Genomic DNA, 7706 nt, shown 5'->3' on the forward strand with positions numbered 1-7706 from the left:
TATATTTCCAAGTATATTTTATAACACAAGTACACACACACACACACACACACATACATAGATATACACTCTCATTGATTTTAAAAAGCTTTCATTAGTACTTTATTGACATTTAATTCGTTTCTTTTCCTTATTAGGATAAAAACAGAAGAGGAAAATATTGGTTACTTTATTTTTTGTTTACCCTATCGGAAATTTATCGTCGATATTATGTCATATTTTTCCACATGTATAATATGTGTTCTTCGCAATTTTTATTCGTTAACTCAGATTGATGTCATATCATAATATTTAATAACAAAAAAAGTCTGTATCATCTGAGAACGTGTTAAATCAACATTTAATCGATCCATTTTATATTTCTGTATATATGCATTATCAAATCTGGCTGTTATATAATATTTAACGATAATCAATATGAACTTAGAATAATGTCCATTCTGATGTTATTTTCTATACATATAATATGTCGATATAAATAAATTAATAATCATTATTAATTTCTACTAAAATGAAGAGGATCATATATACATATGTAATAGATAACTGAATGATAATGATGAATCAACATGTATAACAGAATAATAATTAAATTCATTCAAATTTTGTTATGAAATAGCGTGTTTAGTATTTATTAGATAAGTGACATTTTGAAGAACGGCTTGAAATCGTATGGATGTTTATTAAATAATTGAACGTGATTGAGAAATTCTATTATCCATTAATCTAACTCTTGACAGAATATCGAGAAATATTAATAAACCCTTAATGTTAAAACTGAGATATAAGAAAAGAAAAAAAAACATCATTTTATTTTATGTCATAAATAATATGAAGTATATAAATATATTTCCGAGAGGAATGAAAAAAGGAACATTTATTTTTGTCTGCTGATCGTTTAACACGTCAATAAAGAATATTATTTCATTTTATTAATAACATTAACAATAACAAAAATCTAAAATCCAGAATTCGAAATTTCAATCCCTATTGTGATGTATCAAATTTATTAACCCCCCTCCAAATAAAAAAAAATAATTAAATATATATATATAAATTATGTAATAAATGAAATATTAAATAAAATATTATATAAAATTATTTAAAACACAGTAGAGAGATAGATAATTGTTTATGATGTATAAATTTTGTTCTCTATCTTATATTTATTATTTAATAAAAAGAATAAAGGGGTGAGAAAGGAAGATAAAGGACGTTTTCCCTTTGTAACATCGAACCCTGTTAATTCTGGGATAAGATTAAAGGTAGTTCCAGAGAAGGCGAGCTTTTGCGTCGATCGCACGTGTTCGGTAACTCGGATTGATCGATATTGGTTGCCGCTTAACGGGGATAACGCGTCACTAGTACACTCCTGGTACACGTACAGTTAGGTGAGTCCAATCGCACGAACTAGAAGCTGTTCCGACGTGCAATATGTTCAATCGTGTGCGTGTATTACCGAGGTTCATCCATCTAACACTAAATGCTGAAGAACACATATCTTAAATCTTAAACAAAATTAATATTTTCAAATGCGTTTCTTTGTTTTGATTGGGTTGCAATAATTTTTTCTATTTTTCTGTTCTTTTTTGGACAAAAAAAAACTTGGACGAGTATTTCTTGTTTTTATGCGTTATTATTTGTTACAATCCAATGAGATATATATATATATATATATATATATACAATATATATAATATTTTTTATATATTTTAACGAAACGAGTTTGAAAAATGTAATGAATCCATTCTTTGTTAAAAATTGTGTTTTCGATTTGTCTTGTTTTTTATCTAATTTTTTTTTTTCTTTTTTTTGGCATTCGTTAGTTGATTTTCAGTTCAATTACATTTCGTTTAATAGGAGAAAGATCATTGGAAATCCGCAATACTTTTATTCAAGGGTCAATCGGTAAGCAACGTCCAGAGAACAATATGGCGGACATTACCGAAACGGTAATAGTTATTGCATCCGTTAACACATCGACGTTGAACCGTTCACTAACGTTGCTTCTGCTACATTACCACGAGAAACCGCAGAAACGAGAATCAGCCTGCCGAGGATTAACATTTCCATGGTTGTTAAGAACATCCACTGCAGTTGGGTGTCTTCTCATTATGAACACCTTTACAGATCGATTGTTATGGCTTTTGCTTTACTCGACTTATAATTTTACGCGTTTACTTCATCCTATTAAAACTTTATATCAATAAATTTATTACCCATGAGGGATTTGGTTAATTGATATTTTCATTATTTTTGCGTAAGGTAAATAAATTAGAAATCATTTTTCGTTTCTTTTACTAATTGATTCGTAAATTAAAATGACTCATAGTATATAAAACTTATATATAGTTTTATTAATAAATATATCTATATAAGATTCTCAATCCAATAATCATTGGTGATAAACTAAAAGTTATCATACACACAATGTTTTTAATTAAATAGAAAAACAATAGGAATATTTGTTTGATGCAAGTCAATTATCATAATGTTTTCTCGTTCTAGTAGATCAGACTTTTGTTCCATTGCAAATTATCTTTCTTTATTTAGTCAGAACGTTGACGTAAGTTGTTTTTGCGTGATCATCGTCGTTCCGGCATTTTCCCTTCGAACGAGCTCGATCGTTCTACCGCATCTCGCCGTTCCCTGATGCTGGACGAGATCATTTTGCGTGTTCATCTCGCGTGACCTTTACGATAACTGTACTTGGCTTTGCGCAAAAGGGAATTCTATTGGGTCCAAACGCGTATTTCCTAATAACGATACTAACGTTACCCACATACGTTCCTTTTATTCCTTAAAAAACACTCCATTGCTTTGTTTTTTGTTTTATTGTATTTTAAACATTATTCGCAAGTACATAATTAAAACATTAGATCGGTAACTTAAGAACGAACAAAATTTGTCTATGAAAATTTAAATTATTATGCAATCGGTTAACCAAAAGATGAGAGCAGATGATTCAAGGAAATGAAATAAATCGAATGCAATAGAATATAAATAGGAAAAAAATAGATGTTTAAAAGGTAAAGAAATTACGGGGAGAAGTGAAATACTGATATCTATCTATTTAAGTACTCGATTATTGGATCTGATGTGATTTCACGGTAATAGCGAATAAATGTTTGTATTGTCAGTTCAATGAGAAGAAAATAAAGAAAGAAATATGAATTGTTCATAGACGAAATGATCTAGAAAAATACTAGGATTGATGAAGAGGACAAATGAAAGAGAGAGAGAGAGAGAGAGAGAGAGAGAGAGAGAGAGAGAGAGAGAATGAAAATGAAAATGAGAATGAGAATGTGAGTGTAAATTAGAGAAAAAGAGAGAGAAAGGGATAGCTCGTTAGTACGTGCTGAGTTCAAAACGTAAAGCTCGTACGTTTCCCGTTTAATGAAAATGTGTTTGCATGCACGCCCGGTATACAATTGCGCGTATGCGTGTATATGTGTTTATTTGTGTGTGAATCTTCATACGTGACATACGTAAACGAGTGGGTGGTAGTCTTGGTCATCACGACGCGATGCTGAGTTTTAGCATGTTGAGGAAAAATGAAAATTTATCGTACCGTCACGTAATCCGGTATTCGTACGTGGAATTACGTCTCATTAGATAAGTTCGCGTATAAAAGAGAAAGTATTGTGCGGGAGGTCGCGAGTTCGTTTCGAAAATGCTAAGCTTGACTTACTCCTAAGTCCTTCACTTTTTTCTTTTTTTTTTTTATTTTCTTCCGTTTGTACAAGCGAATGATTTGGTGTGTGTGGGTGTGGGTATGTGTTAGTGTGGGAGTTTGTTTTAATTTTTTTTTGTATTCAACTTATTTCTCAGTCAAAAGTGAACTTTGAGATTTAGTCTGTTGGTTTCTTTCCTTTTTCATCCCTTTTTATTTCTCCTCTCTCTCTCTCTCTCTCTCTCTCTTGTCCATCTCTTATTTGAACTCTCGTGCTTTACCTCTACTATTTATTTTTGACATTTGAAAATTAAAGGAGTTTGTTCTGTTTATTACCTCTTCTTCTTCTTCTTCTTCTTCTTTTCTATGTACCTTTTGATAGGAACTTTTAAAGAACCGGCACAAAGAATATAAATATAAAAATATTCAACTTGATTTTTGATTGATTTCTTTTCATTATTATTTGATTGATTATTTAAATATATAATACAAATCTATAATTAAATAATATATAAATCAATTTATAAAATTGGGATAACATCAGTTTAATTTAATGTCTGATCAAATAAGGGTATTTCGTACTACTTACAGCTGTCTGATCACATACGAATAATTCGTACTACTTAAAACTGTCTGACCATATAAACGGAGACCAAAATCCTATTACATAAATTGAATCGAATTACATGAATAATTCGAACGATTACAAATGAAAAAGAACAAATTTCAATAATCTTCTTAAAAAATACCAATCGTTATAATTAAAACAAAAAAGTAATGTAAAAAATTACGACAATTAATAAACTTCGTTATTATCAAGTATACAGTCAGATAGCATCAGCAGCAACAGCAGCAGCATGGTAAAGTAACCGCAACAAACGTTAGTAGAAATTTTGAACAACGTACAAAACGAATACATTGACGTGGTGACCAGGTAGCTGATAAAGTTACTCGGTTCAAACGAATTCGTACGAATCGGTTGTTTCGAGATATCGTTCCTCTTGTATCGTCCTGAACGAAGAGTGCGATAGTTAGGAGTGGGAGGAGGAAGAGGAGGTGGTGGAAGAGGTATAGTTGGAGAATCAGTAGGATGAGAGGAGTCCGTGCAATGGCATGTACTTTATGGTTGTGTAGAACACGCTACGGTTACGTTGTAACGTACTTGTTCGTCGCGCTTGTTACCGATAACTAATGTCGCACCCGCCCATTCGATAGTCCTGCACTCGATCGATCGATTCAACAAAAGACAGAGAGAGAGAGACAGAGAGAGAGAGAGAGAGAGAGGAAGAGAGAGAGAGAGAGAATCCGTTTGGAGTTAGCATGGAAAGAGAAAGAGATCGATCGGCCGAGCAAATTACGACGCGTGGAACGTTGAAACCGTTGTGTTACAGAAGGGTGGCTACCGAAGAGAGAAAGGAAAGGGAGGGTTGTAGGTACTACCAGAGGGTGGTCACGTCAATTCCGTGCTTTCTGTCACAGAATCGTTCGGAAAATGGACAAAGCACGATGCAACCCTCGAAACATTAACGCTTTGTTCTACATCGGGACGATTTTCTACGAATTTCTCCTTTTTTTTTTTTTATTTTGCTTTCTCCTTTGCCTTTTCTCTCTCTCTCTCTTTCTCTCTTTCTATCTCTTTTTCTCTTTCTCTTTTTATGCTTTTTTCTTTTAATTCTTTTTTTAGATTGATCGAACCCAACGTTACTTCGTCAAGGAAATAGTTCTTTTGTGATAGTTCTATGGATTTAAAGTATTATACTACACCGAGGGAAAGTATAAGAGAAGAGTAATTTTTTGTATTTATTTATTTTTCTTTTTTTTGATAGGATAAACCAGACTTTGTTCTCGAATATTAATTATTCCTTTTTTTTTGTTTAGCATTAGGAGAATTTTTGTCTCTTCAATATTTAATTCGCTAGAAAATGTTTCTCTTTTTTTTTTCTCTTTTTTATAATATATCGAATAATAAATTCTTTGAACACACATAAACGTGTTCTTTTGTGTAAGTTTGTATTATGTAATATGTATGTAGGTATTTGTATAATTCTAAAGTATAGATCGAGATTTGACTTATGCATTAAAAACGAAGGTAGTACTTGCTTGACATCAATAGAATAAAAATTCTTATGAATACAAATGCATAAACGTATATACGTGACTAACCAAATTACACATTGTGTAAATTGTGGACTGTCCAATGTGACCTGATTATGATTGAAACAAAAGGTAGATAATTAAAGTAAATTTATTTGTCGGAGATATTTATCGTAATGATCAAGCCCCCATTTCCTTTTTCCCTTTTTCTTTTTTTCTTTTTAACCATCGTCGAGAATGCGTATGCACTATTTCAAATTTCATATCTATAAGAAGAAAAACTGCATTGCATTTTCTGTGATTTATTATTTTTATAAGTAATATTTTTCACGATACTGTGTGTGTCTGGTTTTAAACAAATGAAAATTTTGAAAATAAGGAAAATAAATATTTTTCTTATCGTTGATTATTTTTCGGGAAATTTTGGATTGTTTTTTTTTGTCCATTTTTTTTTACCATACTGTACCGTTAAGTTTCACATAGAACGAAACTTTAGTTATGCTTGTTCGTGAAATGTCATTTTATCGGTTGTTAGTTGGGAAAAAGAGAAAGAGAAAGAGAGAAAGTGAAAGAGCTAACGTTCGTGTTTTATGGTCGTGAGTTATTACCCTTCTGGTAAGAGAATTTAGAGCTCCACTCGTACTTCTTCCTCTCTCATTCTCTCTCATGTGTAGTTGTTTTCTTTTTTTTTTTTTTTTTTTTTACTATAAGCTGTTATTACACTTCGATAAACTGGCAAAGCGACGTTTTATCGTTTGTAATTAAATTTTTCTTTCTCTCTTCCACCCCGATCGCCTCGGAATCGAATGATCACAAGAATTTGTGGATATTATTTTATAGAACGTTTAAGACAATAACGATTCTTTTGTTAAATGTTCTAACTAATTTTTCCTCATAAAAAAATCAGTTAATCTATATTTTACGTATTCACAAAATCATTGCAAATTATAATACAATATTATTTGTTTATATTGAATATATCTCAAACTGAAAGAAAACAAAAAATAATAATAAAATCTTCTCGTATATTAATTAACAAATAACACAATATATTATATATATATATATAATAATAATAAAGTAAATAAAATTTCAATATATTATTTGAATTTTTATATATATTACACGTCGTTGTAAACAAAATTAAATCAACGAAATTTGGTTGTACAAATTGAACGATAGGGGTAACAATAATTAATAAATAAGTAAATAATCGTGCGCATATATATCAAAGTTTGATACAAATTTGTAATGAAAATTCATAGGTGAGGGCAGTAAATCAATTATACAGGCCTAGTTTGAAGGCTGAATATCGATCGATTTTCAGAAAAGGGATCATTTTCGTGATTATGGCTTTGTTCGATGTCTGCTCAATAAGCTTGAGCGAATTCAACGGTAGGAACACTATTAGTCTTGGGCTTTTCAGTTGGAAATTATTAATCGGGTTGGTTGCACGGACTTGTATGTAATGCATATCGTATAGAGAATCGTATACGAGGAATTAGAGGATTTCCTTTTTTATCTGAATAATGGAAAAGGAATTTTGGGGAAAGGATTTCTCATAGTCAATCGATAAATCGCAATGATTCTTTCCCATTTAGGATATTATGAAGGTAGATAATATGCTTAAAGGAAACTTTCATCTCATTTTTTTCGTTTATCTATTTCCTAACAGTTGATAGATATTTGCATTCGCGTTTAATTTCAACGAAGCTTTGACATCGTTTAATAAGATCAATCCGATTGTTTGGAAACGTTGGATTAAAAACTTGATTAAAATAAACAAACGAAGAAAAAAAGAGATAGAGAGAGAGAGAGAGAGAAAATATAAGAGTATCACAAATAAAATGGTAAGAGTATTTTAAACGAATTGTCGCTGATAATGATCTCTGGTAAATACAAGAAAAATAAAGGTGTACTAAAAAGAAAAAAAAAAAAA

The 7706-nt window shown here is 30.8% G+C and overlaps 1 protein-coding gene across 4 annotated transcripts in view; it reads left to right on the top strand.

Annotated features, from left to right (window-relative positions):
* The window catches only part of LOC106790326 (peroxidasin), a 214106-nt gene that overhangs the window by 64230 nt on the left and 142170 nt on the right, over positions 1 to 7706 (top strand). The window contains exon 1 of one of the 4 annotated variants that reach the window (XM_014755160.1): positions 5084 to 5102. The exons of the other annotated variants lie outside the window; for them this stretch is intronic. The gene's annotated coding sequence lies outside the window, so the exon portion shown is untranslated. Of the gene's footprint in view, positions 1 to 5083; positions 5103 to 7706 lie in introns of those variants that run through there. 4 annotated transcript variants of the gene reach the window in all.

Source organism: Polistes canadensis, unplaced genomic scaffold (assembly GCF_001313835.1).
Source record: "Polistes canadensis isolate GaletaPanama2010 unplaced genomic scaffold, ASM131383v1 scaffold_7, whole genome shotgun sequence".
NCBI classification, from domain to species: domain Eukaryota; kingdom Metazoa; phylum Arthropoda; class Insecta; order Hymenoptera; family Vespidae; genus Polistes; species Polistes canadensis.